The sequence below is a fragment of the Balaenoptera ricei genome, chromosome 3 (assembly GCF_028023285.1).
Source record: "Balaenoptera ricei isolate mBalRic1 chromosome 3, mBalRic1.hap2, whole genome shotgun sequence".
Classification (NCBI taxonomy): domain Eukaryota; kingdom Metazoa; phylum Chordata; class Mammalia; order Artiodactyla; family Balaenopteridae; genus Balaenoptera; species Balaenoptera ricei.
This window is the reverse complement of record NC_082641.1, coordinates 179,465,939-179,493,920: the sequence shown is the minus strand read 5'-3', so window position 1 is coordinate 179,493,920 and position 27,982 is coordinate 179,465,939. Positions and strand designations below refer to the sequence as shown.

The window sequence follows — 27,982 nt, the reverse complement described above, 5'->3', positions numbered from 1 at the left end:
GAGGATACCGACGCTAGGCGGCGCCTGGAGCATGCGCACTCGCTCGTCTCCCGCCGAGCGTGTGCGCATGTGCCTGGGGCGCCTGGAGGGGGTTCGGAGGAGGCAGGGCGAGAGGGAGGACACGGTGACCAGGTGCGCGTGGGGAGACGTCAGACCCTTAGAGCCTTGCAGGTGCCGGACTGCGAATACATCACCCGGTAAAATCCTCAAAAGTTGTGGGCAACTTAAATTGACCTCAGAGTCAAAGGCTTTTTGCCAATTATGGACACACACACACACCGCCCCCCACTCATAATATCAATTACCATCATTCTTTCAAGAAAGAGAGGTCATTTAAAAACTTTTGTTGTTGTTGTAAGTATATGTAACATAAAATTTACCATTTTACCATTTGTAAGTGCACAGCTCAGTGGCATTAAGTACACTCACACGGTTTGGCAACCATCCCCACCATCCACCTCCAGAACTTTCTCATCCTCCCAAACTGAAACTCTGTCCCCATGAACCACTGACTCCCCATTCTACTCCCCCAGACTACCACTACTTTCTGCCTCTATGAATTCGACTCCTCTAGGGACCTCATATAAAGTGGAATCATACAATATTTGTCCTTTTGTGACTGTCTTATTTCACTCAACATTGTGTCCTCAAGGTTCATCCATGTTGTGGCGCGTGTCAGAATTTCCTTCCTTTTTAAGGCTGAATAATATTCCTCTGTATGGTTGGACCATGTTTTGTTTATCCGTTTACCCAGTGATGGACATTTGGGTGTTTCCACCTTTTGGCTGTGATGAATAGTGCTGCTATGAATATGGGTGTACCAATATCTGTTCATATCCCTGCTTGCAATTCTTTTGGATATCTACTTAGAAGCGGAATTGCTGGATCATATGGTGTTTCTATGTTTAATTTTGAGGGATCATACTGTTTTCTACAGCGGCTACACCATTTTATGAGAAAGGTCATTTTTAACACAAACTAAAAAAAAAAAAAAAAGGAGGCAGTATATGGCGCAGAATAAAGGCACAGCCATTTAAATGGGAAAATGTTGGCTTCATGAAAAACTCACCACATTGCTTTTTTTGGCTCACATCTATGAGCACCTGTGTGCATTTCATGGTAGGGTGCATCCTCACGTGGGAGGAAACAGAGAGGAAGGTTCAGTCCACCTCTTCTAGGTCCAACCCAGGTCCCCTGGTCCCCCTGGCTCAGCCCTGCCCACTTCCTGTCCAGCAGCCCTGCAGTCATTCTTTTAACAGTTAATTTGCAAGCCTTTTAGGTGCTAGACCCGCGCTGGGCACTAAGAGATACAATGTTTAAGAAAATAGCTACATAATCTAAATATACATAATTGCAAAATGTGACAATGGTCTAAAAATGCAAAGATGTAACCATAGCTCTCCCCTGATGAAAACTGCTCCCAGACACTGCCTGCCCCTCCACTTTTACAATCTGAGCCGTGTTTGTTTTGCCTCTCACCGCTCCCAGTCGCTCATCCAAAATTCAGAAGAATGCTCATCTAGCCTCAAATAATGCCATGACCTTTCCCAGATCTGGGCGTTTCCAATGTCTTTCTGTTCTGCAAAATGATTTCTCTATGATTTTATTTTATTTTAGGCTATATATACGTATAGTCTTTTTTATTGAGCTGTAACTTACATGTAATAAACGCACAGTTCTTGAATGTTCAGTTCCTTAAGCTTTTATAACTGTATACACCCGTGAAACCATTCCCGGAAACAAGATGCAGAACGTTTCCATCACTCCAGAAAGTTTTCTCGGTGTCCTATTCAGTTAATCCCCCTTGCCCCAAGCAGCAGTGGTGTGCTGGTAAATGTTTAACGATGGGCTTGTGAAACGAGAGATTGAGAGAGAGAGAGAGAGAGAGAGAGAGAGAGAGAGGCTGCTTTGTAATCTGTAGTACTTGTCCTTTTCTGTGGCGTATATATTCCCACCGAGACTTATTTCCGTCTACCATGAAGTTGGAAAGGATGGTAACAATAGGCACCTATGAGCCAGGACAAGCTGGCTGCAGCCCCCTATTCCCCTACAGGCACCTTAGATTCTGATTTCTATCCCCAGAGATTAGTTTTGCATGTTCTAGAGCTTCGTGGAAATGGAATTGTACAGTATGTACTCTTGTGCCCAACTTCTTTTGCTCAGCAAAATATTTTGGCCATTCATCCATGTGATTGCATGTAACAGTAATTTGGTTTTTTCCTTGCTGTATGTATGATATTCCATCGTGTGTATTTGGGGGACTGCCCTTCATGTACACCAATCAATTAGTTCTTTTTTTTTTAATTGAAGTATAATCAATTTACAATGTTTCAGGTGTACAACAAAGTGATTCAGTTATGTATATATTATAATATATATTTTTTCAGATTCTTTTCCATTATAGGTTATTAAACAATATTGAATATAGGTCCCTGTACTATACAATAGGTCCTTGTTGTTTATTTTATGTATAGTGGTGTGTATCTGTCAATCCCAAATTCCTAATTTATCTCCCCCCCTTCCCCTTTGGTAACCATAAGTTTGTTTTCTATGTCTGTGAGCCTGTTTCTGTTTTGTAAAGAGGTTCATTTGTATCATTATTTTTACATTTCACATATATGTGACATATGATATTTGTCTTTGTCTGACTTAGTATAATAATCTCTAGGTCCATCCATGTTGCTGTAAATGGCATTATTTCATTCTTTTTTTTTTTTTTTTTTTTTAATGGCTGAGTTAAATTAGTTCTTGAGGAGGATCAAGGGATCAAATCTTTTCTAATGAGCAGAATTTTCTCCTCAATTCCTAGTTGGGGGCTCAGCGTACATTAAATCTGATTCTCCCTGTTCCTTTCAGTTCCCTATTTCTTGGAATTCCCAATACACCCTGCTTGTTTCTGGCGTATGGCTCTTGCTGCATTCTGATTCCCTTCCCTGCTCTCTTATTCTATCTTCCCTTCTAGTTATGAACATTTTGAAGGCAAGGAAGATGTTGGATTTGTCTCTTCCTCTAACAGTCCAGCTCCTTGGATAGTGGAACCCTCCGAATATATGCTACTTGAATTAATGAAATGGGTGCTCCTGTCCTTGGGAGGCGAACTTCCTGCTAATCACCTAATGCTCAGCCCTTGTTATAGAACATGAGCTTTTATTGTTGCGATTACAGCAGACTTGCCCTCCACCCCCTTCTCTGTCTTGACCACGGAGTACATTTTGCTCTGTAACCTCACCCTGTTACCTATCTCTCTGCTTATCGTTGGTTCCAATCACATCTTTCTTGATACATCTGTTCCCTGGTCCCAGAGACTTGGATCTCTCTGAAATCTCCCCCTCCCCATGGAAATTAATTTCTAATAGCTTTGTTGATAGATTCAATCCAAAGTGACGTTTATCTCACTCAGGAACAATTTAGCATTAATATCACATGTGTACACTCTGCCTATCTCGGAATGCACCCTGAACTTTCTCTCTCTCACCTGGGCAATGGATTAACTGAAGAACGGCTGGCCTGACCCCTTTGCATACTGCACTTGAGCTCTATCTAGACTACCTACAACCCAGCAATTCTACCCCTAGGCATATGCCCTTGTATAACCAGGAGACACATACACTAATGTTCTCTGTGGCAAAAATCTGGAAACAACACGAATATCCATTGATGGAAAAATGGAAAAATATGTTCCAGTATAGTCCCCAAAGAAATATTAGGGAGCAGTAAACTCACAAATGGCAACAACAACGTAAAAAAGTCTTAGAAACAGAAAGTTACAGAAGACTTTTTACGACACCATTTTTTTTAGATTTTATTTAATTTTGGCTGCATTGGATCTTTGTTGCTGTGTGCGGGCTTTCTCTAGTTGTGGTGAGCGGGGGCTACTCTTCGTTGCAGTGCGCAGGCTTCTCATTGTGGTGGCTTCCCTTGTTGCGGAGCATGGGCTCTAAGCGCGCGGGCTTCAGTAGCTGTGGCATGTGGGCTCAGGAGTTGTGGCTCATGGGCTCTAGAGTGCAGACTCAGTAGTTGTGGTGCACGGGCTTAGTTGCTCCGCAGCATGTGGGATCTTCCCGGACCAGGGCTCAAACCTGTGTCCCCTGCATTGGCAGGCAGATTCTTAACTACTGCGCCACCAGGGAAGTCCCCATCACCTCAGTTTTTTTTAAAGGTAAAAAGTATTTATACTCAAAACATCACATCCTAATTATATTTTGCTATTACGTATGCTTTTTAATTTGCTTTGATTTTCACCTATTTTCATTGTTTTTGTTATTGTATCTGTTTGGTGGAAATATGATGGGGAGGTACTTTCTGTATCTTTTTAACTGTGTGTCATTGACATCACATTGGTAGATTGAAATGGTCCCTAGTGAGAGTATTTACACCCTGGAAATTGGCAAATGATACAAATGAGGGCTTGATTTATTGTGTTTTTGATTGCACAGAATGAGTCAGAAAATATTTTGGTAAAGGATCAGACAATATTTTCTGCTTTGTGGGCCCTACATCTCTATTGCATGTCTGTACGGCAGAGAGAGCAGCCACAGACCACACTAACCAAATGGGCATGGCCACGTGCCAATAAAACTTTGTTTACATAAACAGGCAGAAGATCATAGCATGCCAACTCCTGGTTTAGGCTTTAAAAAGTGGTGGAGAAAAGTTAATAATGCAGATTAAATGTCAAAATGTGTGTGTCTACCATTGTTAGGTTGTGACTAGCACACACATACACACAGAAATGGAAAGATATTTTCCAGTATTCAAAAACCGTTATATGATTCACCAAAGAAAACATTCACATTATTGATGAACAAGTGAAATTCCAACATACATCTTCACTTTCATGTTACTTATTAACATAAATGAAAAATATTGCCAACGTTCATGTCAGAACTACACTTGTTCCATTATTTGCCACCAGAGGTTGGCTATGGATACAAGAGTTTGGCAAAAATCAACCAAAACCTATTCTGAGATTCAAGTGGCTATAGAGAATTTATAATACGATATTGTATATGTGATTATTATCTGTAAATTGTGTCCTACACCTCCTTTATATCGTTAACATTTAAAAATATATATTAGGGACTTCCCTGGTGGTGCAGTGGTTGGGAATCCACCTGCCAATGCAGGGGACACGGGTTTGAGCCCTGGTCTGGGAAGCTCCCACATGCCGCGGAGCACCTAAGCCCGTGCACCACAACTACTGAGTCTGCACTCTAGAGCCCATGAGCCACAACTCCTGAGCCCACATGCCACAGCTACTGAAGCCCGCACGCCTAGAGCCTGTGCTCTGCAACAAGAGAAGCCACCACAATGAGAAGCCCATGCACCATAACGAAGAGTAGCCCCCGCTCGCCGCAACTAGAGAAAGCCCACGTGCAGCAACGAAGACCCAAGGCAGCCAAAAAATATAAAATTAATAATAATAATAATAAATATATATATTATATAATGCATGTATATTATACACATGTAATGTATATTTGACATATAGAGATGTCTGCAATGCATGTATATTATACACGTGTAATGTATATTCAACATATAGAGATGTCTACAATGCATGTATGTTACACATGTATAATATATATTAGATATACAGAGATATCTAAATTCCCTTCCAAGAGAGCCGGTTGTTAAACACAGACCAGCACACCACTACTTTTACACATTGGGGAGCTGAGATAGTCCTCCACCAAAACCGTGTGCATTCATTCAACTAACATTTATTGAGTGTCTACTCCCTGCCGGGCAGAAAGACCTACCCCAGGGGATATGGATATTCACTAATTACTTCAACAGAAATGTCTGTGATCATTCCCTGCATCAGCTTCGATCCAGATACTTAGCTATTCAGAGAGAGAAAGGGATATGGGGTTGAGCAAAAACTCAGGAAGTAGCAAATAAGTGGACAAAAGCACAGAGGGCCCATCTCTGTGATGCCATCCCTAGAGGGTTTTTTGTGTGTTTTTTGCTTGTTTTTTTGGTTTGTTTTTCATTTCGTTTTCTTGGTGGCCGCACCACCGTGGCTTGAGGGATCTTTGTTCCCCAGCCAGGGATGGAACCTCAGACCTGGGCAGTGAAAGTGCAGAGTCCTAACCACTGGACTGCCAGGGAATTCCCATCTCTTTCTTTCTTTCTTTCCTTCTTTCTTTCTTCCTTCTTTTCTTCCTTTCTTTTCTTTCTTTCTCTTTTCTTTCCTTCCTTCCTTTCTTTCTTTCTTTCTACTTTCTTTCTTTCTCCCTTCCTTTCTTTTTTTTTTCTTTCCCTTCCTTTCTTTCTTCTTTCTTTCTTTCTTTCTTTCCCCTTCCTTCCCTCCTTCCTTCCTTTTTACCTCCTTTTATTATTTGATTATTTTTCTTGAGATATAATTGACATGTAACATTATATTAGTTTCAGGTGTACGACCTAATGATTTGGCTTATGTATATATTGAGAAACGATCACCACAACAAGACTAGTTAACATCCGTCACCACACATAGTTAACAAACACCTTTTTTTTTCTTGTGATGAGAACTTTTAAGACCTCCTCTCTTTGCAACCTTCAAATATACAACACGGTACTATTACCTATAGTCACCATGCTGTACATTATGTCCTCAGGACTCATTTTATAATTGGAAGTTTGTACCTTTTGACACCTTTCACCCATTTCTTGCCCCTCCTATCCCCGCCCCTAGAGTTGTTTTTCTTTTTTAATGATGTTGTATCATGTCCTGACCAATGGATGGGCAAGATGATATCTATTTTACAGCTGTGCAAAAAGGGTCCACGCAGATGAATAAGAATTAGGAGGAATGTGGAAAAGGAGTTTGACTTGGGGCAGGGGTGTTTAATAGGTGAAATTTACTTTTTGCCTTCCCTTTATTTATTTATTTCATAGCGCTATTATTTAGTAAGAAACAGATAAGCATTGTCTTTTAAAATTTATTATTATTTTTTTAAATTGAGGCATCATGTATGTAACGTAAAATCCACCCTTTTAAAGTGTATGGGGACTTCCCTGGCGGTCCAGTGGTAAAGACTCCGTGCTTCTACTGCAGGGGACACGGGTTCGATCCCTGGCTGGGGAACTAAGATCCTGCATGCTGCGTGGCGAGGCCAAAAAATTATAAAAAAATAAAATACAGTGTACGAATCAGTGGTTTTTAGTATATTCACTGTGTTGTGCAACCCTCACCGCTATCTAGTTCCAGAACATTCCATCACCCCCAAAAGAAACCCCGTTCCCATTAGCCGTCGCTCCCCAGCCCCCGGAAACTTGCTTTTCTGCCTCCAGTTTGCCATCAGCTTCTGACTGTGCCCATAAATGTCTGCGGAAGGGCTGAAGTCAAATGGAGTTTTGATGGGATGTTGTAATCACTCCGATCAAAGTCCCAAACTCAAGGTTTCTAGAGTGAGCGATGACTTTATTTTTTCTTTTTTTACAGGGGCAATTAAAAATCTCCGGGGCTTGGCAAGATCAGATGGTTGGGTGCAGATTTCTCTCTCAAGGTCGGTACCTCAGGTGACCTTCAGTTTATGAAGGTGTTTCTTCATCAGTCTGATTTCTTTCTTCCTTCCTTCCTTCTTTTTTTTTTTTTTTATAAATTTATTTATTTTTATTTTTGGCTGCGTTGGGTCTTTGTTGCTGCACGCAGGCTTTCTCTAGTTGCGCTGAGCGGGGGCTACACTTTGTTGTGGTGCGCGGGCTTCTCATAGCAGTGGCTTCTCTTGTTGCAGAGCACGGGCTTCAGGCACGCGGGCTTCAGTAGTTGTGGCACGCGGGCTCAGTAGTTGTGGCTCGCAGCCTCTAGAGCACAGGCTCAGTAGTTGTGGCGCACGGGCTTAGCTGCTCCACAGCATGGGGGATCCTCCCAGACCAGGGCTCGAACCCGTGTCTCCTGCGTTGGCAGGCGGATTCTTAACCACTGCACCACCAGGGAAGCCCCTTCCTTTCTTTTTTAATATTTGTTTATTTATTTAGGCTGCACCGGATCTTAGTTGCAGCACGCCGGATCTTCGTTGCAGAACGCAGGATCCTTTAGTTGCAGCATGCAGACTCTTAGTTGCGGCATACATGCGGGATCTAGTTCCCGACCAGGGATCAAACCTGGGACCCCTGCATTGGGAGCGCGGAGTCTTACCCGCTGGACCACCAGGGAAGTCCCCAGCAGTCTGACTTCTGTTTCCTGTAAAGCATCAGAAACATTGTTCAGATAATTCAGCAAAGGAGGAGTCCCTCAGAAACATGGGGCCTTGGAAAACTCATCTCACCCCTCTGGGTCTCAGTTTCCCCTTTGGCAACACCATTTCCTCCTTTGACACGAGAGCAGGGCTCTGCAAACTTTTTCTGTAAAGGACCAGATAATAAATATTTTCAGTTCTGAGGGCCAGTCTCTGTCGCAAAAATATAGAGACAAATGGGTGTGGCCAGGTGACACTGACATTTGCATTTCATATCATTTTCAGTAACAGAAAATATTCTTAAAACTTTTTCTCAACCGTTAAAGAGTGTAAAATGCATTCTTGAAGACAATACAGCAGCAGGTGGTGAGCTGGCTTTGGCCCGTGGGCTGTGGTTTGCCAAGTCCTGATCTAGGGCATCAGGACATTGGTTACATTCGAGGCATTTGGAGTATAAGATGTGGCATGTTCCTCGTAACTAAGTTAAGGCAAATCATTCATTCATTCAACAGCTATAGCAGTTCGTTCAAATTTTTATTGAACCCCTACTCTGTACCAAGCTCTCATGGAGCTCACAGTCTGATAGGGAGAAATAGGCCACAAACAAATAAAAAACAGTATGTCCCATTTCAGCAAGTGCCGCGGAAGAAAAATAGCGAATGCAAGAGAAGAGGAAACACAGAAGTTGGGAATAGGGCAAAAGTCACAGTTTTAAATAGGATGTCAGGGACTTCCCTGGGGGTGCAGTGGTTAAGAATCCACGCTCCCAATGCAGGGGGCCTGGGTTTGATCCCTGGTCAGGGAACTACGTCCCACATGCATGCCGTGACTAAGGAGCCCGTGAGCCTCAACTAAGACCCGGCACAACCAAATAAATAAATAGGATGCCAGGGAAGGTCTCATTGAGAAGGTGACATTTGGCAAAAGCAGAAAAAGTTGGGAGTGTGCTCCATCGAGATCTGGAAGAAGAGTTTTGAGGCAGACGACACAGCCCGTGCAAAGGTCCTGGGGCAGGACTGCACCTGGCGTGTTGGAGGGACAGCCAGGAGGCCCGGGTGGCTGGAGCAGAGTGAGGCAGACTGGATAAGACTGCTGATGGATGGATGTGGGGTGTGAGGGAAAGAGGAAACTCAAGGACAACCCAACGTTTTGACCTTGAGCACTGGAAGGCTGGAGCTTCCGTTTAGTGAGACAGGAGGGGCAGCCGGAGGAGCAGGTTTGGGGGGATGGTAGGTGCTCAGTCAGCCACGTTGAATTTGGGAGGCTTGTGAGACGCCCGCATGGAGATGGCAAAAGGCAGTTGGATATGCAGGCCATTTGCCAACCTTCAGCAGTTAACCCTGTAAACAAGGTCAGACTTCTAGAAATGACAGGCGTAGCAGAAGCACTTGCTGCATTTGCGGTAGAGACTAAGCTAGTTTTTGTTTGTTTCCTTGTTTTGTTTTTGGCCATGCCCCACTGGCATGTTGGATCTTAGTTCCTGGAGGAGGGATCGAACCCGGACCCCCTGCAGTGGAAATGCGGAGTCTTAACCACTGGACCGCCAGGGAAGTCCCTAAGCTAGTTCATTTTGAATCTAATAACTCACATCTGATATCTTGGAGAGGTGGTACTGGACTTTATAATCACAGCTTTTTTGGGGGAGAAAGGTCCAAGCATTATTCTAATATTTGAGAAGGAACGGGTAACGTCTTATTACATCAGGTAAATATTTGATAAATATTTGATGGGGAAAATGAATGAATAAATGAGTGATGAAGGAAGGAAGGCTCTGAAAAAGAGTGATTTGTCTTCCCGAAAGTCCCTGGCACAGCTGGCATGTTTGCCCTCTCCCGGGAGGACTGTCTTCCTTGCTGACTGCCATGCTGGTGATGCTCTGCTCACATCCCAAAACGCAATGGTTACACCTTCCCTCTCGTGAGCCACACAGAAAATCCCTAATTTGTAGCATCTGCCGATTTCTGAGGTGTAAATACCCCAACCTTGGCCAATTTCAATCTACCTGTGTGATGTCATTGAATCTCACCAGCCAGAGGAAGCCAGCTCCAGCTCACCACTGTACCTGAGTCTTTTCGGGCCTTGGCCCCAACATCATCTCTTAGCCTGAGTGTATATATTACCTATCTCCTCTGTCCTTCTATGTCTTCAGTGTGAAATACTAGCCAGTTCCTGCAGATGTTGGATGAAATGATGTGGATCAAAATACTTCGGGAGAGGGACTTCCCTGGTGGTCCAGCGGTTAAGACTCTGGCTCCCAATGCAGGGGGGCGAGGGTTCGATCCCTGGTCAGGGAACTAGATCCCTCATGCCGCAACTAAAGATCCCTCATGCTGAAACTAAATATCCCGCACGCCACAACCAGGATCCCGCATGCCCCAACTAAGACCCGACTTAGCCCAATAAATAAATAAATATTTTTAAACAACACTTCGGAGGGGCAAAGAATGGCATGCTAAACAAATGCAAGGCGTATGTACAGATAAAAAGCACAAATTAAGAGGTGGTGTGTATACGCACCAAGGGGCTTTGGAAAGTAACGAAGCTGTTCAAATTTGTCGACATCTTTGACACCGACTGAATGGGATTTAATTCATTGAGAGTCCTAGTATGTAAAATATGGTGGGAGAGTAGGAGCATGGCCCCAGGAGGGTGAGTCCTGGAGACCTTGGCAGGGGGCAGGGGGAGGAATCAGGACAAGGAGGAGGCACAAAAATAACCTCCCACTCCTCCCCACTTCCCAGGAGACCTGGGGGTTGGGGGGGAGAGCGTGGGCGGGGCCGCCAGGGAAGGAGGTTGAGAAGGCAGTTGCTCGCGGGGTCCACTAGAGGGCGCCAGGGACTGAGAAGTTGACCGGTCTGCCCCAGCCTCAGACCTGGCCTGGGTGGGAAGGGGAGGGGTCCACTGGGTGACGCTGGGCAGCTGTCTATAGAAGAGGACCTGGGGGCCTAAGTCTCTGAACATGGACTTCCAGAGTTGGGGGTTTGGAGGAGAGGGGTTGAAAAATTAGAGCAGCAGTCTGCAAAAAAAATTTTAAAGGGCCGCGTAGCAAATAGTTTAAACACAGCCCGTCACAATTAGTCAACTCTGCCCTTCTAGTCCCAAAACAGCCACAGACCATACAGTCCCTAAATGGGCGTGCTGTGCGCCAACGAAATTTTATTTTTGGAGGCTGAAATTTGCATTTCATGTAATTTTCCTGTGTCGCGAAATAATTTTTTCCTGTATTTTTAAAGCGAAATAATTATTCTACATTTTAAAATTATTTGAAAATGCAAAAGCTGGTCTTTGCTCTCAGTCTTTACAAAGACAGACTATGGGGGTATAGTTTGTCAATGGACTATGGATGATAATAAATATTTGTCTGACACTAGGAACCAGGTATTAAGTGCCTAAATGCAGTGGCTTACATAGCGCATTTAAAAGCTGGAGGAAATCTTGTTTTAACACTCACTCCTCTATAAGCCAGAAAGTTTCAGTAACAATTATGCAAAGCAACCAATAATTGTAATAGCCATAAGAGAAATATAAAGTGAAATTTTTTTCTTTCATTGAACACCAGCTATATAATCACACCAGTAACATGCGTAAAATAAATATCCCAGTCCAATATATACACTACCAGACGTTAGATAGATAGCTAGTGGGAAGCAGCCACGTAGCACAGGGAGATCAGCTCGGTGCTTTGCGTCCACCTAGAAGGGTGGGATAGGGAGGGTGGGAGGGAGATGCAAGAGGGAGGAAATATGGGGATATATGTATATGTATAGCTGCTTCACTGTGTTATACAGCAGAAACTAACACACCATTGTAAAGCAATTATACTCCAATAAAGATGTTTAAAAATTAAATAAATAAATAAATATCCCAGTCCAATAAAGGGAAAAAGGTGATGAATGGATACATTTTAATTCCATTAATGAATTTTTTTTTAAAGAAAAACTTCTCTTTACATGTAGGTACATATCTCTACTGATCTGTTGCAGCAATGAATAATAGCTTTACAGTTTAATAAGTTTAAATCATCAAACAAGAATAATAATTTAAAGGAGGAAATTATTGATATTTCCATTTTAAAGATACGGCTCAAATCCAGTAAAAATGAATTAAAATTTGAGCTTGCCAAACAAAAATATTATAATTTGCAATTGGTGCACTGTCTAAACTTTTAAACAGAAATAGAAGGTCCAAGTGGTCAGATAGGGGAAAAAAAAAAAAAAAAAGTGAAGTAGCTCAAACTCTGTTTCTTTGCATTTAAAATCACTGGCCCATCACTGTTTATTTCAAATCTACTGTTTAAACACAAGATCGTGTAATACCACAAGGGTTGGAAATATGAACTGTGTCCAAAGAGAACCCAAAAGAATTAGAATCGTTAAGAACTAACTCTTCAAATGAATGTGTGTAGCTGAGTCTGTGTGTGTCTGGAGCCAAATGCATTGCATGAAGTTCTCCGAATTCACTTCCATGTACAATACAATGTTTATTAAAGGATAAGTAATAAAATGTGCTAATTCAAAACTTCCAGTGGTTAAACCACAGCAATTGTTCAGACCAAGAGTGGACAGACCATGGCTTGCCAGCCAAATCCAGCTTATTTTTGTAGGAGCTAAAGAGGGTTTTTGTTTTTGTTTTTTTTAACTAGTTGGGAAAAAAATCAAAAGTAGAGGGACTTCCCTGGCGATCCAGTGGTTAAGACTTCGCCTTCCAATGCAGGGGGTGTGGGTTCGATCCCTGGTTGGGGAGCTAAGATCCCACATGCCTCGTGGCCAAAAAACCAAAGCATAAAACAGAAGCAATATTATAACAAATTCAAGGAAGACTTTAAAAATGGTCCACATCAAAAAAAAAATCTTAAAAAAAAATCAAAAAGAGAATAATATTTCACATGTGCAAAATATAGAGGATTCGAATATCAGTGTCCATAAAAAGAGCTTTCCTGGCACTGGGCCATATTCATTGATGAATTGTCTGCAGTGGCTTTCTTGCTGGGATCACAAGCTGAGTAGTTGCCATCTGGCCCAAAGAGCTGAAAATATTTACTATCTGGCCCTTTATGGAAAAACTTTGCTCACTCCCTGGTTTAGACCAATAAAAGATTTCTTAGGGGGAGATTATTTTGACACTGACATTGTTCAGAATTGTCTATGCACGTTGATAAAAAAATAATAATAAAATCAGGTTTATTATCAGTTTTTGAATTCTCTGCAGACAATGGACTCCCCTTTTTTTGCTTCAGATTTTCTTTTTTATAAATTGAAGTGTAGCTGATTTACAATGTGTGTTAGTTTCTGGTATACAGCGAAGTGTATCAGATAGATACACTTCTCAGATTCTTTTCAGATTCTTTTCCATTATGGTTTATTAAAAGATATTGAATATAGTTTCCTGTGCTATACAGTAGGACCTTGTTGTTTATCTATTTCATATATAGTAGTTTGTATCTGCTAGTCCCAAACTCCTAATTTATCCCTCCCCCACTTCCTTACCCCTTTGGTAAACGTATGGTTACCCCTTTGGTAACCATACGTTTGTTTTCTGTTTTGTAAATAAGTTCATTTGTATCATATTTTAGATTCCACATATAAGTGAAATAATATGATATTTGTCTTTCTCTGCTTGACTTACTTCACTTAGTATGATATTCTCTAGGTCCATCCATGTTGCTGCAAATGGCATTATTTCATTCTTTTTTATGGCTGAGTAGTATTCCATTGCATATATACCACATCTTCTTTATCCATTCATCTGGTGATGGACATTTATGTTGCTTCCATGTCTTGGCTATTGTAAATAGTGCTGCTGTGAACATTGGGGTGCACGCATATTTTAGAATTAGAGTTTTCTCTGGATATATGCCCAGGAGTGGGATTGCTGGATCATATGGCAACTCTAGTTTTAGTTTCTTAAGGAATCTCCATACTGTTCTCCATAGTGGCTGCACCAGTTTACATACCCACCAACAGTGTAGGAGGGTTCTCTTTTCTCCACACCATCACCAGCATTTTTTTATCTGTAGACTTTTTGATGATGGCCATTCTGAACAGTGTGAGGTGATGCCTCATAGTAGTTTTGACCTGCATTTCTCTAATAATTAGCAATGTTGAGCATCTTTTCATGTGCCTATTGGACATCTATATGTCTTCTGTGGAGAAATGTTGATTTAGGTCTTCCACTCATTTTTTGTTTGGGTTGTTTGGTTTTTTTTATTATTGAGTTATACGAGCTGTTTGTATGTTTTGGAAATTAATGGGCCTCTTTTTTGATAGCACCTGGGGTGGGCTGCTCTCCTCGCCCCAGCCGTGGTATGCCACCACTCACGTGTAAGAGCTCATTGGATCTTTACTATTATCCCCATTTTGGGAGGAGTAGAGGCACAGAGAGGCCAAATAACTTGCCCAGGGTCACGCGGCTTGCAAGAGGAGGAGCTGGAATTGAATCCAGAGAGCCATAACCATGACATTCGCTCTGTGCTAGATGACATGACAAAGCCCCGGCCTGTTGTTGCCATGAGCACTGCTACCTGGGGTTGACTCTGGCTCACCCCGGGGGCAACTCTGACTTAGCTTTGCTGCCTTGAATTTCAGCGTCACTGCTTACAAGCTGCTTGGGCGAGAGCATCCCCTCCCCGAGCCTCAGTTTACTTATCTGCAAAATGGGTATTTACAAAGTTCCCAACTCATTTGGGGTTTTTGGAGGATCAAGTTTATTTGTGTACTTTGCACGGTGCCTGGCACAGTGAGTGATCAATAAATTTTAACTGTGGTTTTGATGAGACTGGGCGCCCAGACCCAGAAGCTGGGCCTAGGAGAAATGGCATTGTTTTTCGTGGAGAAGGGAAGTCCAAGAGAGTCGGGGGGTGGTGGGGGCGGTTTGAGAGAATTCAATGCACAGAGTGAGTTCTCCATGCATGTTTGTTTGTTTGTTTGTTTCAGAGGCCCCGCTGGGATTCTCCATGCACGTTTGCATGCAAATTGCATATACAAAATAAACCTAATGAAAGGTAAGAAATGACTTCCTTTTCAATCCTTTTTTAAACTGTTTGATTCTATAAAGAAGCACTCAAATTGGGTGCTGTTGTGTCCTTAACACCTTTTTGCTGAGTTCTCAACAGAGTCACCTAATCCAGAACCTTCCACAGGCAACAGTAGCTGTCTAGAATATAATAACATTGTTTATTTTGTTTTGCATCTGTTTTAGGCACCTGATACTTAAAAAAAAAAAAAACAAAACCCTGGTGTTATAATGTTTCCTCTTAAGATACATTTGTTGAAGAAAGTTTACTACCGTCTTCAGCATTATTATGTATTTGGCTTTTTTTCTTCAATAAATTTATTTTTGAAAGACACTTAGTAACGCGCTGGTAAATTAGACCAGTATCAGATGCCCCAATTAGAAGGTAATTGTAAAAGCAACGTAACATGAAAATAAATGTTACTAGGGACTTCCTTGGCGGTCCAGTGGTTAAGACTCAGTGCTTCCACTGCAGGGGGCACGGGTTCAATCCCTGGTCCTTCCAGGAACTAAGATCCCACATGCTACACTGCGCCGCCAAAAAAGAAAAAAAAGTTACTAAATTCTGCTGAGGGTTTTGGTGATCTTTTAAGTATACTCTAACCTGGAGATTCTGTTGGTGATCTGAGATTTCTACAGTGTTCTTCCTGCAGCAGGGAGGACACTTGGGGATTAACCACGCTCCCAGCGAGAAGAATCAGGGCGCGGTTCTTTCTTAACACTTTCTCAGCCCGTTCCACCTCGCTCATGCGTGGGCGGGATTGTCCCCTACCTGGTGGGCTTCTCCATATATACGTACACAACGTGGCCCACGACTCTTATCAAACTCCACTCCTGGTCAGATTTTCCCTGGGATTAAACATTAACCCCAATGTTTAACCTGGCAGGGGCTTCATTTTATATAACCTTTAGATCCATCGTCCCATTTTGCAGATGGGGAACCAGAGTCTCAGAGGGGAGGAGTGACTCTGTGATGTCACAGCCAAGTCGATTGCTGAGCTGGGGCTAGGACTTCGACCTCCTGGCACCCAGTCCAGAAAGCAATTGCGCACAAAATGGGAAAGTTTTGAATTGATTAGAGATGACACAGATATCCCAGCTCGGCCGAGAGCAGGTGCATTTCTCTTGAGATCCGTGGCGCACACTGAGTTGTGGGGTTCACTCCACAGATGGGTTTGGAGCCACTTCAGTGGTGGTGGGGGATTGATTTCGTGGCTGAAGGTATATCAGTGATCAAAATACACAGGTCCCTGCTCCCTGGTGTAAACAGATAACGTAGATAGATAAACAGAATTCCTTCCCATCAAAGGGGTTGTACTGGGTGTGACTGGGATAGCGGGGGTGACTTTGGCTGGGGTGGTCAGGGCAGCTATTTGGGGAGGTGACCACCAGGCTTCGGTTTCATCACAGCTCTGAGGGGTGTTAGGGGTTGAATGGTATCCCCCAGGCCCAAATTCATATGTTGGAATCCTAACCCCCAGGGCCTCAGAATGTGACTGTATTTGGAGTTGGGGGTTTTCAAAGAGGTAATCGAGTTAAATGAGGTCACTAGGGTGAGCTCTAATCCATAAGACTGAGATCCTTGTAAAAAGGGGACATTTGGACACAGAGATACAGGGACAAGATGGCATCTAAAAGGCAAGGAGAGGGACTTCCCTGGTGGTGCAGTGGTTAAGAATCTGCCTGCCAATGCAGAGGACACGGGTTCGAGCCCTGGTCCGGGAAGATCCCACATGCCGTGGAGCAACTAAGCCCGTACGCCACAACTACTGAGCCTGCGTTCTAGAGCCCGCGAGCCACAACTACTGAGCCCGCGAGCCACAACTACTGAAGCCCGCACGCCTAGAGCCCGTGCTCCGCAACAAGAGAAGCCACTGCAATGAGAAGCCCGCGCACTGCAATGAAGAGTAGCCCCTGCTCGCCACAACTAGAGAAAGCCTGTGCGCAGCAACGAAGACCCAACGCAGCCGATAAATAAATAAATAGATAATAAATTCTTTAAAAAATAAAATAAAATAATATAAAAGGCAAGGAGAGAGGCCTCAGAAGGAACCAGCCCTGCTGACACCTTGATCTTGGACTACCAGCCTCTGGGACTGGGAGAGAATACATTTCTGTTGTTCCAGCCCCCCAGTCTGTGGGACTTTGTTTCAGCAGCTACAGCAAACACATTCAGAAGGTGAGGGATGGAGGGCCAGGACGAATTCAGGCTCTGGGGACCCCGACTTGCTTCCCCCACCTGCAGCTTAAGGGCTCCCTCCCAGAAGCCCCAGGGGTGGAGCCAGGGGAGACAAGGTCTCCTCACCCACAGGGGGAAGGAAGCTGAGTTGACCACATCCACAGCTGTAGGAGGCCTCCTTTTCCTGGTGAGAGGGTCAGCTCTGACCCTTGGACCCACCAGCCATAAAACAATCACCGAGATGAGGTGAGATGAGATGGTGGTGAGACATGGTGGGGGGGGGGACTGGGCAGAGGGGTGTGGATTGCGAGATGGCAGGGACGCTGACCCCGTTTGCTGGTCTAGAGTCAGGACCCTCACGGGGTACTGTCCCAGAGGCCACCTGGTCTCCTGAAGCTGGGGGACCCCCTTCCTATGGTTGACTAAGGGCTAGACCCCGACACCAAGCTTGGAGAACCGGATCCCTGACCCAAGGGACCTCCCAGCTCTGTCCACGAACACATCCCATCCAGCCCCACACAGAAACTTCTAGAACCATCACAGGACTGACATCAGCCTTCTCATCCTGGAGCAAGGCACCACCCTGCCCCCAACTCCCCAGGATCTTTCTGCTGAGGCCTCCCTGACCCAACCCCTCCCATCTCTCTTTCCTGCTTTATTCTTCTATACCTGGTCTCTCCCAATTTATTTTTTAAATTTCTAATTGAAGTATAATTGATTTACAATGTTGTGTTTCTCTTCAATTTATTTATTTCCTTGCTTATGCACAACTGATTTTACTTAGCCTCTTCCCCACCTCAGAACATCAGCTCCACGGGAATAATTGGTTATGTTCTCTGCTGGGTCCCCAATGCCTGGCACACAGCAGGCACTCAAGAAGTAGTGGTCAAGGGCTTCCCTGGTGGCGCAGTGGTTGAGAGTCTGCCTGCCAATGCAGGGGACACGGGTTCGAGCCCTGGTTTGGGAAGACCCCACATGCCGCGGAGCAGCTGGGCCCGTGAGCCACAACTACTGAGCCTGCGCGTCTGGAGCCTGTGCTCCGCAACAAGAGAGGCCGCGACAGTGAGAGGCCCGCGCACCGCGATGAAGAGTGGCCCCTGCTTGCTACAACTAGAGAAAGCCCTCGCACAGAAACGAAGACCCAACACAGCCAAAAATAAATAAATAAATAAATAAATAATAAAAATAAAGGAATTCCTTTAAAAAAAAAAAAAAGAAGTAATGGTCACAAGAATGAATGAATGAATTCCCGGCCATAACGTCCTTCATGCTTTAGGAAGGGCAGAGGGAGGCTCCCACCCCCTGACAAAGTCTCGCCTCTCGTGGTATTGGGAGACCCTGGTTCAAGCTTCCTGTCTTCACTCACCCCTGAGAGCCAGGAACCCCTTGGACTGGGAAGCCTGGCGGATTCGGTGCTAATCAGTTGGCGTTGCCCAAGAGGCGGATCAGAGTCCCCCTGTCCCCAGCCCCTGGCCTGCGTCAGCCACACCCATGTCACAAGGGTTTTACTCACTGCCTGGCCTGGCCGTACCCCAGGGGAGAGTCCCGGAGAAGGAGGAGGAGAAAGAGGGGGAGGAGGGGGAAAGGGAGGGGGAGGAGCACCTGCTCCCAGACCCCCTCACCTCTTTCCCCCAAAACTGACCGAAAGGGAGAAGTAGAAAGGACCCTCCGGCAAGCAGTCAAAGGAATGTGGAGGTGACATGGTGACGAGGGGCCTGTCCCCATCTGGGGCAGGGGACCTGGGCGTTGTCTCAATGGTGGCTGACTCATGGAGTGGCCATGGTGAATCATAACCCCTTATTAGCCCCTCTGTCCTCCTGTGCAGAATGGGGACTGTCATTAGGGCCAGACTTGTGCTGAGGCCAAAGGGCTGAGGCGGCCGGAAAATGACAAGCGGACGTCTGCCCTTCAAGCGCCTCGGAACCGGAGCCTGGCGTGTTTCTTACAGATTCATATACTAGTAATAATAGCAATAACCCTAAAAATGGCCGGAGTTTGAGACCTGGCTGTGTGGGCGTCCCTTCTGAGCACTCCACATGTTATAATGGATCGAACCCCCAAGAACCCGGTGAAGCAGGGTCTTTATCCCCCATTTTACAGATAAAGAATATGAGGCAAGAGGAGCACAGTTATTTGCCCACAGTTACAAGTGGCAGAGGCAGGATTCGAACCCAGGCCCTGGTCTACCCCAGCCGGTTCCATGGAAATATCATTCTCACTTTAAAGTTTTTAGCAGTTACATCAGAAAAGTACAAAGCAAAATGGAGTTTCGTATTAATAATAAATTTTTGTCAATCTAAATGATTGAATTCATAAACCCAAACTGTTATCATTTCAACGTGCAGTCAGTGTCACAGTTATGAACGCGGTATTTCACTTTTTTTCATGCTAAGTCTTGGATATCCAATGTGTATTTCACATGTACAACCCATCTCAATGTGGATGCTCAGTTTTCATCAGAAATCCTCGATCTGTATTTATAGAGTTCAGAAAATTTACAGTAAAAATGTACATTCACATACGCAACTTGTTCCATATATACTCGGAAGTTGTCTGTTAACTGAATTAAGTATCAATTTTTAAAATTCAAATGAATAGAAATTAAATAAAAGTTAAAATCCAGTTCCTCAGTCACACTTTTTATACTTCAAGTGCTCAGTAACCACATGCGAACTTAATCCTGCTATTGGGCTGAGCAAGTCTAATCCACAGAACCTGTGGATTACAGAAAACGTTTTCTGAAAAGGGCCAGACAGTAAATATTTTCAGCTTTGCGGACCACAGTGTCTCTGTCAAGACTATGCAACTGTGTGACAGCAACTGTAAACAATATGTAAACTAGTGGGAGTGACCATGTGCCAACAAAGTTTTATTTATAAAAACAAGCAAGGGGCCAGAATTGGCCCACAGACTGTAGTTTGTCAGCCACGCACTAAACTGCATGATTATATTTATACATGTTCAGTTGTTCCTTCTATAAGTATTGATTGGGCAGCTACTGCGTACCAGGCACAGTTCCAGGCACTAGGGATACTGCACACGGTAGGTCTTGTCCTAATGATTGTCCCTATTTTGCAGGTGAATCCTAGCTAGAGACTTTATGGTACTCCCCCGCAACAACCTTTCCTCTCTCTGACTTGTTAAGCACCTGGATCAGTGTTGATGTACGGAAGGAGTAAAAGACACTTTTGTAGAGTGAAATAATGAATGAATATTGACATTCCCTAGGATGTGTCCCTCTGCCTGGCACAGAATAGACACTCCATAAATGTTTGTTGAATGAATGTACGCTGTGATAAATGAACAAAATATATAGTGTCGGGTGGCAGTAAGTTTCTATGAAGAGACATAAATCGAGATGGGGATGGAGACTGGTTTTAAAGAAGGTGGTCATGGAGAGCTTCATGGAGGAGGTGAATTTGAGCAGCCATTTAAAGGTGAAAGGAGCCAGCCACAGGGAGATCTAGGAAAGGGGATAGGACAGCAAGTGCAGAGGCCCTGAGGGAGGGCCATGCCTGGTGACATGAGTCCAGTGTGGAGGGAGAGAGAGGAAAGGCAGTGGAAGACGTTGCAAAGGTAATGAGGGAGAGGGCTTTTTGAGTCCTAATAAGGAAAGCAGACTATGGGGGCCAGCATGGAAGCCAGGAGGAGGAGGAGAAGGGGGAGAGTGCACTGGTCCAGCCCAGTGAGGATGGGGCTGGACCAGGACAGCAGAAATGGAGCAGGCAAAGAATGAACGTATTTTGAAGGCAGAGCTGTCAAGACTTGCTGATGGATTGTAATAAACATGTGCAAGGCCCACTGGAAGATAAACAGAAGCACAAGAGTGTGGGAGCTGAGGGAAGGAGGAGGGTGACAGATACACAGGAAGTAGTGAGAGCCAAAAAAAATGCCACGGAATTCAGAACAGTGGTTACCTCCATGGGGGGAGGGGTAACTCCTGAAAAGGGATTTCTGGAGTTCTGGAATATTCTTTCTCTTTTTTTTTTTGGCCGTGCCATGCGGCACGCGGGATCTTAGTTCCCCGACCAGCGGTCGAACCTGTGCCCCCGGCAGTGGAAGCCCAGAGTCTTAACCACTGGACTGCCAGGGAAGTCCAAAAATTATATATATTTTTAATTTAAAAAATTTTACACAGGATCTTGGTGCAAACCAATGCTAATAGCATGCCATCAGATTAGAGTATAAGAGATTCAATTATGAGCATTTCACAGCCAAAAATTAAGGGGGAAGAAAAACAATGATATGTGAATAGGGGAGGACCATTTTGGCAAATTCAGAACTGGCCAGACATTCTTGAGTATCCACCATGCCCTGAGTAGTGTCAAGGGAGATGAACAGACCTGCCGTCAACCTTCAAGGGACTCAGTCTAGTTTTGAAAAGACAATACAGACAGGCAGGACCAATCAACAAATACCTAAGGAGAGTGTGTTAAGTGCTAATCTCTATAATCTACATTCAAATGTGAAGTTTGGGGCAGGGGGAGAGGGCTCTGTGGACAGGATTAATCAAGGAAAGTAAATAGTTTTTTTGTTTGTTTGTTTTGTTGTTTGTTTGTTCAGTGCAAGGGTCAGAAACTCCAGCTCAAAAATTTTAAACCGAAAAGGGAAGTCACTGGCTCACATCACTGCCATGTTTCTGAAGCCAAGGAGTGGATTTCAGGTATGGCTGGGTCCAGGACTTCAGACCATGTTGTCAGGGATTGATTGCTCTCTGTCTGCTCTGCTGTATTCTGGGTGGGCTTTATTCTCAGATAGCTTCTCCCATCATGGGGTAATGATGGCCAACAGCCCCAAATCTACACTCCTACAGCTCAGCACCCCTAGAGTGCTATAGAGTGGAAAGGGGAGTTTTGGAGTGAAGTGACTTACCAGGGTCTAACGTAATATCTGTGAGGAGTGAAGGTAGAGTTCACACACACATCCATCTGTCTCCAAACCCTGAGTTATTCTTAACCACAGAATCATACTACCTCCTATAGAACTGTCCCCAAGCTGCAGAGGAATGGTTAGCATTTTCTCAATTTTTAGAATTTTCTCATTTGAATTTTTTTCAGTCTTTTCTGACCTTTAACTACCACTTGTCTGAGCTAGAATCTGGTACAGTATGCAATCTCCAGTCAGTAAAGATTCAGGAAGCAGTTCCTATGTGCCCTAAACTAAATGCTGGGATTTTATAGATAGAAAACTTGTATGTTTAAGGTTGTGAGACTGAATATCATAATTTCATGGTGTTTCACATAGAACCCAGTGACTTTTGAACATCTTACCACTTGAGTACATCTGAAACCCACAGAGGGAAGTTATTTGCCCTGGGCAAAAAGATAAGAGCTAATATAGATCTGGGCTACAGTTCCTTCAGGCTCCATGAAGAAATGTAAATGTTCCCAAGAAAAATAATATATTCACCTAAAATCAGTCATTCACATTTTACCTAGGTCTAGTTATATCTAAGTAACATCTGAGAGGGGTGATTTTTGCCCTGGGGAAAAATGTTAAGAACTAATCTTTGAGTTATAATGCCTTAAGGCTCCATAAGGAAATGTAAATGCTCCCAAGAAAAGGAATATATGTGCCTGATATCAGCCATTCACACTTTAGTTGGAATTAGCTCAAAGTGCTTTGAGCACATTTTCCCTGAGGTAATTTTAGAGATGGAAAGGAAGAGGGATCTGTGAGAAAAGCATGGGTATAGGGAAACTGCCTCCTGGCAGGACTTGGCTGGCAATTATTGATATGGTGGTGTTCACATCAGAATAAAGCAATACTGATGAAAGGGAGGCATCACCTTATTTAAGGAATGTTACAGGCAAGGCAGTGGGAATGCTGGACTTTGGGGACCCAGGTGGATCAATTTACTTTTGTAGAGGGGGCAGCTCCTAAACACTAACTCTAATACAAGGTGAGCTTGTATTAGAAAACTTGGGAAACTATGGAAAAGGTATGCTTTGCATTTTATTTGTATTGTTTTATTTCCTTTTTAAAAAAGTTAAATTGTATTTCTTTGTTTGGAATATGTACATCGGGCACATGGCTGAAAATTCCCAAATAAATGATTATGCAGGGAAAAGCCCTCCTTCTTCTCTATCCCACCTCCCAGCTCCCAGCCCTGAAGGTTACCACCGTTACCAGATTCTTGTGTCTCATTCCAGAGATATTCTATAAATATATAAGAAACGTATATACACATTCATTTCTCCTTTTGTCACACACAGACAGTATCTTGTGTTGTGCACCTTAATTTTTACTTAACCAGTGCATTTTCAATGGGAAAGATATTATCTTCAAGGGGGTTGTGAAAACTAGCTCTTAGGGGGTGAAAAAAAATCTTACTCTTTTACTGTATAAAGCACAGATATACATACGGTACACAAGCATGTGTATAGAATACATGTGGATTTACAGTTTCATGGGGGAGCAGTTAGGAAAATATCTTCAAAGACTCCTTGTGGGAGGGCCAGAATAAAAAAATGTTGAGAAACACTGAAATAACCATATATTTTCAATATTGTCCCATATCAGTACATAAAGATAACCCTCATTTATTTTCACAGCTACATAATATTCCATTGTGTTAACACATCAGACTCTATTAATCAATCCCCTATTGACAGATATTTTGGTTGTTTCTAATGTTTTCCTAAACGCATTATGTACGTGGTTGTTGATTATGTATTTAGTATGCTTTTTATTGAGGTAGAATTAATTTACAATAATGATGCACAGGTCTCAGGTGTGTTCAATTGGCTGAGTTTTGACAATTCTAGACAATCATGTAACCACCATTAAAAATAAGATATGGAATATTTTCTCCACCCTAGAAAGTTCCTTCATGCCCCTGTCCAATCAATTGCCCACTCTACTTCAGGCAACCACTTTCTATCACCAAGAATTACTTTTGCCTCTTCTCTGGGTGTCATATAAATGGAATCCTACAGTATTCTTTTATGTCTGGCTTCTTTTATCACAATGCATTTGAGATTCATCCATGTTGTTGAATGTATCAGTAATTTATTCCTTTTTATGGCTGAGTATTATTGTGTTGTATGGATATACCAGTTTGTTTATCCACTCCCCTATTGCTGGGTATTTGAGTTGTTTACAGTTCAGGGCAATTATGAATCAGGCTGCTGTGAACATTCACGTACAAATCTTTCTGTGAACATATATTTACATTTCTCTTAGGTAAATACCCGGGAATAAAATTGCTAAGTCATATGGTGAATGCATGTTTAACTTTATAAGAGATTTCCCAACTGTCCAAAGTTTCCCCAAGTGGTTGGACCCTTTTGGTTCCCACAAACAATGGGTGAGAGTTCCAGTTGCCCCAGATTTTCCGCCAACACCTGATGTTGTCTTTTGTATTGCAGTCAGTCTAGTGGGTATCTTTTTTTTTTTTAATTAATTAATTAATTTATTTCTTTTTGGCTGTGTTGGGTCTTCGTTTCTGTGCCAGGGCTTTCTCTAGTTGCGGCGAGCGGGGGCCACTCTTCATCGCGGCGCGCGGGCCTCTCACTATCGCAGCCTCTCTTGTTGCGGAGCACAGGCTCCAGACGCGCAGGCTCAGTAATTGTGGTTCACGGGCCCAGTTGTTCCGCGGCATGTGGGATCTTCCCAGACCAGGGCTCGAACCCGTGTCCCCTGCATTGGCAGGCGGATTCTCAACCACTGCACCACCAGGGAAGCCCCTAGTGGGTATCTTTAAACGTTTTCATATATCAGAAATGGTTCAGTATGAATCAAGTGCAACTTGAAAACAAAACTCACACCTACGCAATTATGTTTAAGAAATGCTACAAACTCTGTCCCTTCCAAGGGTGTTACAGGGTGTTGTAAAGGCTCTGACAAGTTCCGCAAAGCTGTTCATTAACACAGTATTCCTCAATCAACACAGCACCCTCTTGTGTTATGTTTCATACTTTTAAAATAATTAATTAATTAACTAATTAATTTTTGGCTGCATTGGGTCTTCGTTGCTGCGCGCGGGCTTTCTCTAGTTGCGGCGAGCGGGGACTGCTCTTCGTTGCGGTGCGCGGGCTTCTCATTGCGGTGGCTTCTCTTCTTGCGGAGCACGGGCTCTAGGCGCGTGGGCTTTAGTAGGTGTGGTGCAGGCTCAGTAGTTGTGGCGCACGGGCTTAGTTGCTCCACGACATGTGGGATCTTCCCGGACCAGGGCTCGAACCCGTGTCCCCTGCATTGGCAGGCGGGTTCTTAACCACCGCGCCACCAGGGAAGTCCCATGTTTCGTGCTTAAACACATCGGTGGAATCTATTGTGGGACTTTTACTTTAGATTCCCACTTAGCATCGCTTTGAAGCATGTGGTCATGTCCAGTAAATTAGGTCATATGATGCCAAGAGCATCAGAAAGTCCTCTTGTCCCTCAAATGCTTATCTTTATCCTACCTTTTCAGACATCTCTTCATTAGGACATATAAAAGCCTTCCAAAGCCCATGATTATAAAATTACAAAAAAAGTACAAATATCCTGGGGAAGTGGACTATGGGGTCTAAATCTACAGGAAGGTGTAAATGAATAATACCAGATCCATGATTCTGGCAGGTTTTGATAAGAAGAGGAGGAAGAGTTCTATGTCAAGGGCACCGGGGCTCCTGAGAGTCATAAATGGGAGTGAGGGGGAGGCAGAGACAAGCCCAGAAGTCAAACTTCACCTACTTTCTACACCTGCTGAGACTGCCCTGGAAAGGAGCCTCCATAGCAAAGGCTGAATAAATATTATGACTGGGATCACTAAAGCCAAACCAAACAAAACAAACCCCTTAAAAAACCCAACACACACACACACACATCCAACACAGAGTGGTTAAAAAGGAAATAAGAGATGCAGAGGTCAAGAGTGAGATCATGTCCCCCACCCAGAGGGGGACACTTACCGTAATGCAGGGATTCTCCCGCCAGGCACTGCTGACATCCGGGCCAGGCTTTCTCTGTGTGGGGCCGTTCCAGGCATTGTGGGGTGTGGAGCAGCATTCCTGACCCTCGCTCATTCCACGCTTGGAGCACCCCCAGTTGTGACAACCACAGATGTTATTGTCAGATAAGAGAACCACTCTGGCGCAGCACATAGTAGGTCGTCCTTAAATTTTTGGTGCATGAATAAATAATGGCTGGTCCAGGGAGAAATGTACACCAGGATGTGAACTTCTTGAGAGCAAGGAGGGTGTCTGAGTTACTGTGTAAACCTAGCACCTACCATCGTGCCCGGCACACAGAAGGTTCGTCATCCATTCACTAATCTCCAACAGCTTCCTGCTGTATTTGGTATAAACCAAACTCCTTGCCACAGACTGCAAGGCCCTGCACGACCTGCCCCATTCCCTCCCTGCCCTCCCCTCCTCCCTCTCTCTCCCTCGCTCATTCTGCTCCATCCACACGGGCCTCCTGGCTGTTCCTCCAACACGCCAGGCCCCATCCTGCCCCAGGACCTTTGCACATGCTGTTCCTCGGCCTGAAACACCCTTCCACTAGATCTCCCAGTGGCTGGCTCTTTCTCATCACTCAGGACTGTACTTAAATGTCACCTTCTTTTTTTTTTATTTTTATTTTTTAAATTTTTTGGCCATGCCACATGGCATGTGGGATCTTAGTTCCCCGACCAGGAATTGAACCCGCATCCCCTGCATTGGAAGCGTGGAGTCTTAACCGCTGGACCACCAGCAAAGTCCCTAAATGTCACCTTCTAAAAAGAAGACTTTGCCAGCCCTCTGTTGCCCTTTACATGATGACATTTAGTTTCTTGGTAGCATTTGCCCATTTGTCAGTTTTCTGGTGTGTTTATGCATTTATGGTCTAGCTCATCCGCTGCCTTATCCCCAGGGCCTTAAATAGTGCTTGGCACACAGGAGGTGCCCAATGAATAAGAGTTGACTGATCACCTCCTGTGTGCCAGGCACTTCCTAGACACTGGGGACCCAGCTGAGAACAAAAGAGCCTCTATCTTAGCCCCGAAGTCACTCACATGAAGAGGCAGGGGAGGAATGAGGGAAGAATACAGGCAAGTAAACAAGAAAATTTCAAATAGTGAGGATTTCAGTGAAACCAGTGATGTGATAAAGAGGTACAGGGTGAGGGCTCCTCTCTGGTGAGGGGTCAGAGACGGCCTCTCAGCTGTTTGGGCTGAGATCCACAGATAGAATACATTCCTGAATATGTGAACGCAGTGATAGATTCGTGGTGGAGGGGATAGGAGTTCCAGGCAGAGGGAACAGCTAGTGCAAAGGCCCTGAGGAGGGAATAAGTTTGGCTCAATGAATATTTGTTGAGAATAAATGAATGATAGAAGATTCTAGAAGGAATCGATTGTTCTGGTTTGGCCATGGAGAGCTTGCTTGTGGGCAGGGGGTTGGGGGTTGCCAGCTCCAATGGGGGAAGGGGGCTCCTGGCAGAGGGAAGGGCTCTAGCGGAGGCCTGGGCAGTTCTTGGTTCTGTTCTGAGAGTGGACAGGACCCAGCCAGGGGCCCTGGGCTCTCCTGGAGCCAACATCCAGGGATTATGATGAGAAGCAGTCCCTGAAAGTAGGGGAGAGGTCATGCGAGAGCCGCGGCTCCCCAGACTTTGGCCTTTGCCCACTGCCGGCTGGAAAAGCACGAAACATCTGAGATAACGG

General features: G+C 44.2%; 1 long non-coding RNA gene across 1 annotated transcript; it reads left to right on the top strand.

Moving 5' to 3' along the window:
• Positions 1–107: 107 nt before the first annotated feature.
• On the top strand, positions 108–21,976 carry LOC132364121 (uncharacterized). Its single transcript, XR_009502702.1, has 4 exons — positions 108–197; positions 7,430–7,493; positions 15,098–15,165; positions 21,919–21,976. It is a non-coding gene; the product is annotated as an uncharacterized LOC132364121 (long non-coding RNA).
• Positions 21,977–27,982: the final 6,006 nt, after the last annotated feature.